Below are 12,421 nucleotides of genomic sequence, written 5' to 3'. Positions count from 1 at the left end.
ACGGGTGCGGAAGCAAGGTCCCTAGGAGTCTTGAAAGGCTCACTACCGTGAAACTCAAGCAGAACAGTGAGGAAGGCCTCATGGAGCTGCTGCACGCCTCCCCATTGGCAAGGCAAATCAGGGCCTTACTTCGAGGCTAGGGCTCACCTTGGCTTTCACTTTTGGTATAGAGCAGAGCAGGGTGAGCTTCCAACAAGGAACTGGAAGCACAAGGTTTCTTCCATGAAAACTCATTTTCTTCTCAGAACCATGTCGGCAGTGACGAAAACCCAGGCAACAACAATGCTTTCCAGGTAGCTTCGAGGCCGCATGAACGGAGCTTTCCTAATGGGAAAACAAGCCTTGTGCCATCAGTGTCTAATTTCTAGGTTGACACGCAGCATACACGCAGGACCAGAGCTTCCTGGCTCTCCGCAGTGTTCTGGTACCGAAACGGGTGCTGAAGCAAGGTCCCTAGGAGTCTTGAAAGGCTTACTACCGTGAAACTAAAGCAGAACAACGATGAAGGCCTCATGGAGCTGCTGCACGCCTCCCGTTTTGCAAGGATAATCAAGGCCTTACTTCGAAGCAACTCTCACGTTGACTTTCACTTTAGGTATAGAGCAGAGCAGGGTGAGCTTCCTACAAGGAACTGGAAGCAAAAGGTTTTTTACGAAAAAACTCATTTTCTTCTCAGAACCATGCCGGCAGTGACTAAAACCCCGCCAACAACAATGCTTTTCCGGTAGCTTCGAGGCCGCATGAACGGAGCTTTCCTAATGGGAAAACAAGCCTTGTGCCATCAGTCTCTAATTTCTAGGTTGACACGCAGCATACACGCAGGACCAAAGCTTCCTGGCTCTACGCAGTGTTCTGGTACCGAAACGGTTGCTTAAGCAAAGTCCCTAGGAGTCTTGGAGAGCTGACTACCGTTCAACTAAAGCAGAACAGCGATGAAGGCCTCATGGAGCTGCTGTACGCCTCCCGTTTTGCCAGCATAATCAGGGCCTTACTTCGAGGCTAGTGCTCACATTGACTTTCACGTTTGGTATAGAGCAGAGCAGGGTGAGGTTCCAAGTAGGAACTGGAAGCACAAGGTTTCTTTCGAGAAAACTCATTTTCTTCTATGTGCCATGCCGGCTGTAAGGAAAAGCACGGTAACAACAGTGCTTTTCAGGTAGCTTCGAGGCCGCATGAATGGAGCTTTCAAAACGGGAAAACAAGCTTTGTGCCTTCAGTCTCCCATTTCCAGGTTGACACGCAGCATAAGTACATGTTGATGCTACCACGTCAAAAGAGATTCACGATCCCCACTGGGGCTTCCCCTGAATCAACTTTTTTCTACGACCGGTTTTCTGCGTGCAGCAAAGTGCCTAAACAAAGGATGCGCGAGGGAGACTTAGAGACCTGTGCCTCTTCAAAAGACCTGCTGTGTTACACCAAGAACTGTGCTTAAATTGTACTTGGAATGCAAGCCGACCACCCCCTTGAGGATGCGTGACTCGAAGTGTAAAAAGTGAAACGGGATTAGAAGCAGAGTGTTTTTCTCAATAGAGTTCAGCTAGGGGAATGAGGTTCCATCCACTGCATGGAGGACAGTCGAGAAGTGTGGTCGTGAATCCTGTGTGGAGCTGAGGTAATCTGGCTCTGCCAAGGAAGAGTGCAGTGTGTTGCCTTTCTCTAGCCAACACTGGGGTGTTCCAAAAGGCCTACGGGGCTGGAAGTTGCTTAACAGGACTAGAGCTTCCTGTGTCTACTCAATATTCTGGTACTGAAACGGGTGCGTAAGCAAGGTCCCTAGGAGTCTTGAAAGGCTCACTACCGTGAAACTCAAGCAGAACAGTGAGGAAGGCCTCATGGAGCTGCTGCACGCCTCCCCATTCGCAAGGCAAATCAGGGCCTTACTTCGAGGCTAGGGCTCACCTTGGCTTTCACTTTTGGTATAGAGCAGAGCAGGGTGAGCTTCCAACAAGGAACTGGAAGCACAAGGTTTCTTCCATGAAAACTCATTTTCTTCTCAGAACCATGTCGGCAGTGACGAAAACCCAGGCAACAACAATGCTTTCCAGGTAGCTTCGAGGCCGCATGAACGGAGCTTTCCTAATGGGAAAACAAGCCTTGTGCCATCAGTGTCTAATTTCTAGGTTGACACGCAGCATACACGCAGGACCAGAGCTTCCTGGCTCTCCGCAGTGTTCTGGTACCGAAACGGGTGCTGAAGCAAGGTCCCTAGGAGTCTTGAAAGGCTTACTACCGTGAAACTAAAGCAGAACAACGATGAAGGCCTCATGGAGCTGCTGCACGCCTCCCGTTTTGCAAGGATAATCAAGGCCTTACTTCGAAGCAAGTCTCACGTTGACTTTCACTTTAGGTATAGAGCAGAGCAGGGTGAGCTTCCTACAAGGAACTGGAAGCAAAAGGTTTTTTACGAAAAAACTCATTTTCTTCTCAGAACCATGCCGGCAGTGACTAAAACCCCGCCAACAACAATGCTTTTCCGGTAGCTTCGAGGCCGCATGAACGGAGCTTTCCTAATGGGAAAACAAGCCTTGTGCCATCAGTCTCTAATTTCTAGGTTGACACGCAGCATACACGCAGGACCAAAGCTTCCTGGCTCTACGCAGTGTTCTGGTACCGAAACGGTTGCTTAAGCAAAGTCCCTAGGAGTCTTGGAGAGCTGACTACCGTTCAACTAAAGCAGAACAGCGATGAAGGCCTCATGGAGCTGCTGTACGCCTCCCGTTTTGCCAGCATAATCAGGGCCTTACTTCGAGGCTAGTGCTCACATTGACTTTCACGTTTGGTATAGAGCAGAGCAGGGTGAGGTTCCAAGTAGGAACTGGAAGCACAAGGTTTCTTTCGAGAAAACTCATTTTCTTCTATGTGCCATGCCGGCTGTAAGGAAAAGCACGGTAACAACAGTGCTTTTCAGGTAGCTTCGAGGCCGCATGAATGGAGCTTTCAAAACGGGAAAACAAGCTTTGTGCCTTCAGTCTCCCATTTCCAGGTTGACACGCAGCATAAGTACATGTTGATGCTACCACGTCAAAAGAGATTCACGATCCCCACTGGGGCTTCCCCTGAATCAACTTTTTTCTACGACCGGTTTTCTGCGTGCAGCAAAGTGCCTAAACAAAGGATGCGCGAGGGAGACTTAGAGACCTGTGCCTCTTCAAAAGACCTGCTGTGTTACACCAAGAACTGTGCTTAAATTGTACTTGGAATGCAAGCCGACCACCCCCTTGAGGATGCGTGACTCGAAGTGTAAAAAGTGAAACGGGATTAGAAGCAGAGTGTTTTTCTCAATAGAGTTCAGCTAGGGGAATGAGGTTCCATCCACTGCATGGAGGACAGTCGAGAAGTGTGGTCGTGAATCCTGTGTGGAGCTGAGGTAATCTGGCTCTGCCAAGGAAGAGTGCAGTGTGTTGCCTTTCTCTAGCCAACACTGGGGTGTTCCAAAAGGCCTACGGGGCTGGAAGTTGCTTAACAGGACTAGAGCTTCCTGTGTCTACTCAATATTCTGGTACTGAAACGGGTGCGGAAGCAAGGTCCCTAGGAGTCTTGAAAGGCTCACTACCGTGAAACTCAAGCAGAACAGTGAGGAAGGCCTCATGGAGCTGCTGCACGCCTCCCCATTCGCAAGGCAAATCAGGGCCTTACTTCGAGGCTAGGGCTCACCTTGGCTTTCACTTTTGGTATAGAGCAGAGCAGGGTGAGCTTCCAACAAGGAACTGGAAGCACAAGGTTTCTTCCATGAAAACTCATTTTCTTCTCAGAACCATGTCGGCAGTGACGAAAACCCAGGCAACAACAATGCTTTCCAGGTAGCTTCGAGGCCGCATGAACGGAGCTTTCCTAATGGGAAAACAAGCCTTGTGCCATCAGTGTCTAATTTCTAGGTTGACACGCAGCATACACGCAGGACCAGAGCTTCCTGGCTCTCCGCAGTGTTCTGGTACCGAAACGGGTGCTGAAGCAAGGTCCCTAGGAGTCTTGAAAGGCTTACTACCGTGAAACTAAAGCAGAACAACGATGAAGGCCTCATGGAGCTGCTGCACGCCTCCCGTTTTGCAAGGATAATCAAGGCCTTACTTCGAAGCAACTCTCACGTTGACTTTCACTTTAGGTATAGAGCAGAGCAGGGTGAGCTTCCTACAAGGAACTGGAAGCAAAAGGTTTTTTACGAAAAAACTCATTTTCTTCTCAGAACCATGCCGGCAGTGACTAAAACCCCGCCAACAACAATGCTTTTCCGGTAGCTTCGAGGCCGCATGAACGGAGCTTTCCTAATGGGAAAACAAGCCTTGTGCCATCAGTCTCTAATTTCTAGGTTGACACGCAGCATACACGCAGGACCAAAGCTTCCTGGCTCTACGCAGTGTTCTGGTACCGAAACGGTTGCTTAAGCAAAGTCCCTAGGAGTCTTGGAGAGCTGACTACCGTTCAACTAAAGCAGAACAGCGATGAAGGCCTCATGGAGCTGCTGTACGCCTCCCGTTTTGCCAGCATAATCAGGGCCTTACTTCGAGGCTAGTGCTCACATTGACTTTCACGTTTGGTATAGAGCAGAGCAGGGTGAGGTTCCAAGTAGGAACTGGAAGCACAAGGTTTCTTTCGAGAAAACTCATTTTCTTCTATGTGCCATGCCGGCTGTAAGGAAAAGCACGGTAACAACAGTGCTTTTCAGGTAGCTTCGAGGCCGCATGAATGGAGCTTTCAAAACGGGAAAACAAGCTTTGTGCCTTCAGTCTCCCATTTCCAGGTTGACACGCAGCATAAGTACATGTTGATGCTACCACGTCAAAAGAGATTCACGATCCCCACTGGGGCTTCCCCTGAATCAACTTTTTTCTACGACCGGTTTTCTGCGTGCAGCAAAGTGCCTAAACAAAGGATGCGCGAGGGAGACTTAGAGACCTGTGCCTCTTCAAAAGACCTGCTGTGTTACACCAAGAACTGTGCTTAAATTGTACTTGGAATGCAAGCCGACCACCCCCTTGAGGATGCGTGACTCGAAGTGTAAAAAGTGAAACGGGATTAGAAGCAGAGTGTTTTTCTCAATAGAGTTCAGCTAGGGGAATGAGGTTCCATCCACTGCATGGAGGACAGTCGAGAAGTGTGGTCGTGAATCCTGTGTGGAGCTGAGGTAATCTGGCTCTGCCAAGGAAGAGTGCAGTGTGTTGCCTTTCTCTAGCCAACACTGGGGTGTTCCAAAAGGCCTACGGGGCTGGAAGTTGCTTAACAGGACTAGAGCTTCCTGTGTCTACTCAATATTCTGGTACTGAAACGGGTGCGTAAGCAAGGTCCCTAGGAGTCTTGAAAGGCTCACTACCGTGAAACTCAAGCAGAACAGTGAGGAAGGCCTCATGGAGCTGCTGCACGCCTCCCCATTCGCAAGGCAAATCAGGGCCTTACTTCGAGGCTAGGGCTCACCTTGGCTTTCACTTTTGGTATAGAGCAGAGCAGGGTGAGCTTCCAACAAGGAACTGGAAGCACAAGGTTTCTTCCATGAAAACTCATTTTCTTCTCAGAACCATGTCGGCAGTGACGAAAACCCAGGCAACAACAATGCTTTTCAGGTAGCTTCGAGGCCGCATGAACGGAGCTTTCCTAATGGGAAAACAAGCCTTGTGCCATCAGTGTCTAATTTCTAGGTTGACACGCAGCATACACGCAGGACCAGAGCTTCCTGGCTCTCCGCAGTGTTCTGGTACCGAAACGGGTGCTGAAGCAAGGTCCCTAGGAGTCTTGAAAGGCTTACTACCGTGAAACTAAAGCAGAACAACGATGAAGGCCTCATGGAGCTGCTGCACGCCTCCCGTTTTGCAAGGATAATCAAGGCCTTACTTCGAAGCAAGTCTCACGTTGACTTTCACTTTAGGTATAGAGCAGAGCAGGGTGAGCTTCCTACAAGGAACTGGAAGCAAAAGGTTTTTTACGAAAAAACTCATTTTCTTCTCAGAACCATGCCGGCAGTGACTAAAACCCCGCCAACAACAATGCTTTTCCGGTAGCTTCGAGGCCGCATGAACGGAGCTTTCGTAATGGGAAAACAAGCCTTGTGCCATCAGTCTCTAATTTCTAGGTTGACACGCAGCATACACGCAGGACCAAAGCTTCCTGGCTCTACGCAGTGTTCTGGTACCGAAACGGTTGCTTAAGCAAAGTCCCTAGGAGTCTTGGAGAGCTGACTACCGTTCAACTAAAGCAGAACAGCGATGAAGGCCTCATGGAGCTGCTGTACGCCTCCCGTTTTGCCAGCATAATCAGGGCCTTACTTCGAGGCTAGTGCTCACATTGACTTTCACGTTTGGTATAGAGCAGAGCAGGGTGAGGTTCCAAGTAGGAACTGGAAGCACAAGGTTTCTTTCGAGAAAACTCATTTTCTTCTATGTGCCATGCCGGCTGTAAGGAAAAGCACGGTAACAACAGTGCTTTTCAGGTAGCTTCGAGGCCGCATGAATGGAGCTTTCAAAACGGGAAAACAAGCTTTGTGCCTTCAGTCTCCCATTTCCAGGTTGACACGCAGCATAAGTACATGTTGATGCTACCACGTCAAAAGAGATTCACGATCCCCACTGGGGCTTCCCCTGAATCAACTTTTTTCTACGACCGGTTTTCTGCGTGCAGCAAAGTGCCTAAACAAAGGATGCGCGAGGGAGACTTAGAGACCTGTGCCTCTTCAAAAGACCTGCTGTGTTACACCAAGAACTGTGCTTAAATTGTACTTGGAATGCAAGCCGACCACCCCCTTGAGGATGCGTGACTCGAAGTGTAAAAAGTGAAACGGGATTAGAAGCAGAGTGTTTTTCTCAATAGAGTTCAGCTAGGGGAATGAGGTTACATCCACTGCATGGAGGACAGTCGAGAAGTGTGGTCGTGAATCCTGTGTGGAGCTGAGGTAATCTGGCTCTGCCAAGGAAGAGTGCAGTGTGTTGCCTTTCTCTAGCCAACACTGGGGTGTTCCAAAAGGCCTACGGGGCTGGAAGTTGCTTAACAGGACTAGAGCTTCCTGTGTCTCCTCAATATTCTGGTACTGAAACGGGTGCTGAAGCAAGGTCCCTAGGAGTCTTGAAAGGCTCACTACCGTGAAACTCAAGCAGAACAGTGAGGAAGGCCTCATGGAGCTGCTGCACGCCTCCCCATTGGCAAGGCAAATCAGGGCCTTACTTCGAGGCTAGGGCTCACCTTGGCTTTCACTTTTGGTATAGAGCAGAGCAGGGTGAGCTTCCAACAAGGAACTGGAAGCACAAGGTTTCTTCCATGAAAACTCATTTTCTTCTCAGAACCATGTCGGCAGTGACGAAAACCCAGGCAACAACAATGCTTTCCAGGTAGCTTCGAGGCCGCATGAACGGAGCTTTCCTAATGGGAAAACAAGCCTTGTGCCATCAGTCTCTAATTTCTAGGTTGACACGCAGCATACACGCAGGACCAGAGCTTCCTGGCTCTCCGCAGTGTTCTGGTACCGAAACGGGTGCTGAAGCAAGGTCCCTAGGAGTCTTGAAAGGCTTACTACCGTGAAACTAAAGCAGAACAACGATGAAGGCCTCATGGAGCTGCTGCACGCCTCCCGTTTTGCAAGGATAATCAAGGCCTTACTTCGAAGCAACTCTCACGTTGACTTTCACTTTAGGTATAGAGCAGAGCAGGGTGAGCTTCCTACAAGGAACTGGAAGCAAAAGGTTTTTTACGAAAAAACTCATTTTCTTCTCAGAACCATGCCGGCAGTGACTAAAACCCCGCCAACAACAATGCTTTTCCGGTAGCTTCGAGGCCGCATGAACGGAGCTTTCCTAATGGGAAAACAAGCCTTGTGCCATCAGTCTCTAATTTCTAGGTAGACACGCAGCATACACGCAGGACCAAAGCTTCCTGGCTCTACGCAGTGTTCTGGTACCGAAACGGTTGCTTAAGCAAAGTCCCTAGGAGTCTTGGAGAGCTGACTACCGTTCAACTAAAGCAGAACAGCGATGAAGGCCTCATGGAGCTGCTGTACGCCTCCCGTTTTGCCAGCATAATCAGGGCCTTACTTCGAGGCTAGTGCTCACATTGACTTTCACGTTTGGTATAGAGCAGAGCAGGGTGAGGTTCCAAGTAGGAACTGGAAGCACAAGGTTTCTTTCGAGAAAACTCATTTTCTTCTATGTGCCATGCCGGCTGTAAGGAAAAGCACGGTAACAACAGTGCTTTTCAGGTAGCTTCGAGGCCGCATGAATGGAGCTTTCAAAACGGGAAAACAAGCTTTGTGCCTTCAGTCTCCCATTTCCAGGTTGACACGCAGCATAAGTACATGTTGATGCTACCACGTCAAAAGAGATTCACGATCCCCACTGGGGCTTCCCCTGAATCAACTTTTTTCTACGACCGGTTTTCTGCGTGCAGCAAAGTGCCTAAACAAAGGATGCGCGAGGGAGACTTAGAGACCTGTGCCTCTTCAAAAGACCTGCTGTGTTACACCAAGAACTGTGCTTAAATTGTACTTGGAATGCAAGCCGACCACCCCCTTGAGGATGCGTGACTCGAAGTGTAAAAAGTGAAACGGGATTAGAAGCAGAGTGTTTTTCTCAATAGAGTTCAGCTAGGGGAATGAGGTTACATCCACTGCATGGAGGACAGTCGAGAAGTGTGGTCGTGAATCCTGTGTGGAGCTGAGGTAATCTGGCTCTGCCAAGGAAGAGTGCAGTGTGTTGCCTTTCTCTAGCCAACACTGGGGTGTTCCAAAAGGCCTACGGGGCTGGAAGTTGCTTAACAGGACTAGAGCTTCCTGTGTCTACTCAATATTCTGGTACTGAAACGGGTGCTGAAGCAAGGTCCCTAGGAGTCTTGAAAGGCTCACTACCGTGAAACTCAAGCAGAACAGTGAGGAAGGCCTCATGGAGCTGCTGCACGCCTCCCCATTCGCAAGGCAAATCAGGGCCTTACTTCGAGGCTAGGGCTCACGTTGGCTTTCACTTTTGGTATAGAGCAGAGCAGGGTGAGCTTCCAACAAGGAACTGGAAGCACAAGGTTTCTTCCATGAAAACTCATTTTCTTCTCAGAACCATGTCGGCAGTGACGAAAACCCAGGCAACAACAATGCTTTTCAGGTAGCTTCGAGGCCGCATGAACGGAGCTTTCCTAATGGGAAAACAAGCCTTGTGCCATCAGTGTCTAATTTCTAGGTTGACACGCAGCATACACGCAGGACCAGAGCTTCCTGGCTCTCCGCAGTGTTCTGGTACCGAAACGGGTGCTGAAGCAAGGTCCCTAGGAGTCTTGAAAGGCTTACTACCGTGAACCTAAAGCAGAACAACGATGAAGGCCTCATGGAGCTGCTGCACGCCTCCCGTTTTGCAAGGATAATCAAGGCCTTACTTCGAAGCAAGTCTCACGTTGACTTTCACTTTAGGTATAGAGCAGAGCAGGGTGAGCTTCCTACAAGGAACTGGAAGCAAAAGGTTTTTTACGAAAAAACTCATTTTCTTCTCAGAACCATGCCGGCAGTGACTAAAACCCCGCCAACAACAATGCTTTTCCGGTAGCTTCGAGGCCGCATGAACGGAGCTTTCGTAATGGGAAAACAAGCCTTGTGCCATCAGTCTCTAATTTCTAGGTTGACACGCAGCATACACGCAGGACCAAAGCTTCCTGGCTCTACGCAGTGTTCTGGTACCGAAACGGTTGCTTAAGCAAAGTCCCTAGGAGTCTTGGAGAGCTGACTACCGTTCAACTAAAGCAGAACAGCGATGAAGGCCTCATGGAGCTGCTGTACGCCTCCCGTTTTGCCAGCATAATCAGGGCCTTACTTCGAGGCTAGTGCTCACATTGACTTTCACGTTTGGTATAGAGCAGAGCAGGGTGAGGTTCCAAGTAGGAACTGGAAGCACAAGGTTTCTTTCGAGAAAACTCATTTTCTTCTATGTGCCATGCCGGCTGTAAGGAAAAGCACGGTAACAACAGTGCTTTTCAGGTAGCTTCGAGGCCGCATGAATGGAGCTTTCAAAACGGGAAAACAAGCTTTGTGCCTTCAGTCTCCCATTTCCAGGTTGACACGCAGCATAAGTACATGTTGATGCTACCACGTCAAAAGAGATTCACGATCCCCACTGGGGCTTCCCCTGAATCAACTTTTTTCTACGACCGGTTTTCTGCGTGCAGCAAAGTGCCTAAACAAAGGATGCGCGAGGGAGACTTAGAGACCTGTGCCTCTTCAAAAGACCTGCTGTGTTACACCAAGAACTGTGCTTAAATTGTACTTGGAATGCAAGCCGACCACCCCCTTGAGGATGCGTGACTCGAAGTGTAAAAAGTGAAACGGGATTAGAAGCAGAGTGTTTTTCTCAATAGAGTTCAGCTAGGGGAATGAGGTTACATCCACTGCATGGAGGACAGTCGAGAAGTGTGGTCGTGAATCCTGTGTGGAGCTGAGGTAATCTGGCTCTGCCAAGGAAGAGTGCAGTGTGTTGCCTTTCTCTAGCCAACACTGGGGTGTTCCAAAAGGCCTACGGGGCTGGAAGTTGCTTAACAGGACTAGAGCTTCCTGTGTCTACTCAATATTCTGGTACTGAAACGGGTGCTGAAGCAAGGTCCCTAGGAGTCTTGAAAGGCTCACTACCGTGAAACTCAAGCAGAACAGTGAGGAAGGCCTCATGGAGCTGCTGCACGCCTCCCCATTCGCAAGGCAAATCAGGGCCTTACTTCGAGGCTAGGGCTCACGTTGGCTTTCACTTTTGGTATAGAGCAGAGCAGGGTGAGCTTCCAACAAGGAACTGGAAGCACAAGGTTTCTTCCATGAAAACTCATTTTCTTCTCAGAACCATGTCGGCAGTGACGAAAACCCAGGCAACAACAATGCTTTTCAGGTAGCTTCGAGGCCGCATGAACGGAGCTTTCCTAATGGGAAAACAAGCCTTGTGCCATCAGTGTCTAATTTCTAGGTTGACACGCAGCATACACGCAGGACCAGAGCTTCCTGGCTCTCCGCAGTGTTCTGGTACCGAAACGGGTGCTGAAGCAAGGTCCCTAGGAGTCTTGAAAGGCTTACTACCGTGAAACTAAAGCAGAACAACGATGAAGGCCTCATGGAGCTGCTGCACGCCTCCCGTTTTGCAAGGATAATCAAGGCCTTACTTCGAAGCAACTCTCACGTTGACTTTCACTTTAGGTATAGAGCAGAGCAGGGTGAGCTTCCTACAAGGAACTGGAAGCAAAAGGTTTTTTACGAAAAAACTCATTTTCTTCTCAGAACCATGCCGGCAGTGACTAAAACCCCGCCAACAACAATGCTTTTCCGGTAGCTTCGAGGCCGCATGAACGGAGCTTTCGTAATGGGAAAACAAGCCTTGTGCCATCAGTCTCTAATTTCTAGGTTGACACGCAGCATACACGCAGGACCAAAGCTTCCTGGCTCTACGCAGTGTTCTGGTACCGAAACGGTTGCTTAAGCAAAGTCCCTAGGAGTCTTGGAGAGCTGACTACCGTTCAACTAAAGCAGAACAGCGATGAAGGCCTCATGGAGCTGCTGTACGCCTCCCGTTTTGCCAGCATAATCAGGGCCTTACTTCGAGGCTAGTGCTCACATTGACTTTCACGTTTGGTATAGAGCAGAGCAGGGTGAGGTTCCAAGTAGGAACTGGAAGCACAAGGTTTCTTTCGAGAAAACTCATTTTCTTCTATGTGCCATGCCGGCTGTAAGGAAAAGCACGGTAACAACAGTGCTTTTCAGGTAGCTTCGAGGCCGCATGAATGGAGCTTTCAAAACGGGAAAACAAGCTTTGTGCCTTCAGTCTCCCATTTCCAGGTTGACACGCAGCATAAGTACATGTTGATGCTACCACGTCAAAAGAGATTCACGATCCCCACTGGGGCTTCCCCTGAATCAACTTTTTTCTACGACCGGTTTTCTGCGTGCAGCAAAGTGCCTAAACAAAGGATGCGCGAGGGAGACTTAGAGACCTGTGCCTCTTCAAAAGACCTGCTGTGTTACACCAAGAACTGTGCTTAAATTGTACTTGGAATGCAAGCCGACCACCCCCTTGAGGATGCGTGACTCGAAGTGTAAAAAGTGAAACGGGATTAGAAGCAGAGTGTTTTTCTCAATAGAGTTCAGCTAGGGGAATGAGGTTACATCCACTGCATGGAGGACAGTCGAGAAGTGTGGTCGTGAATCCTGTGTGGAGCTGAGGTAATCTGGCTCTGCCAAGGAAGAGTGCAGTGTGTTGCCTTTCTCTAGCCAACACTGGGGTGTTCCAAAAGGCCTACGGGGCTGGAAGTTGCTTAACAGGACTAGAGCTTCCTGTGTCTACTCAATATTCTGGTACTGAAACGGGTGCTGAAGCAAGGTCCCTAGGAGTCTTGAAAGGCTCACTACCGTGAAACTCAAGCAGAACAGTGAGGAAGGCCTCATGGAGCTGCTGCACGCCTCCCCATTGGCAAGGCAAATCAGGGCCTTACTTCGAGG

This window comes from Eubalaena glacialis, chromosome 16, assembly GCF_028564815.1.
Source record: "Eubalaena glacialis isolate mEubGla1 chromosome 16, mEubGla1.1.hap2.+ XY, whole genome shotgun sequence".
NCBI classification, from domain to species: Eukaryota; Metazoa; Chordata; class Mammalia; order Artiodactyla; family Balaenidae; genus Eubalaena; species Eubalaena glacialis.
This window is presented reverse-complemented; position numbering follows the sequence as displayed.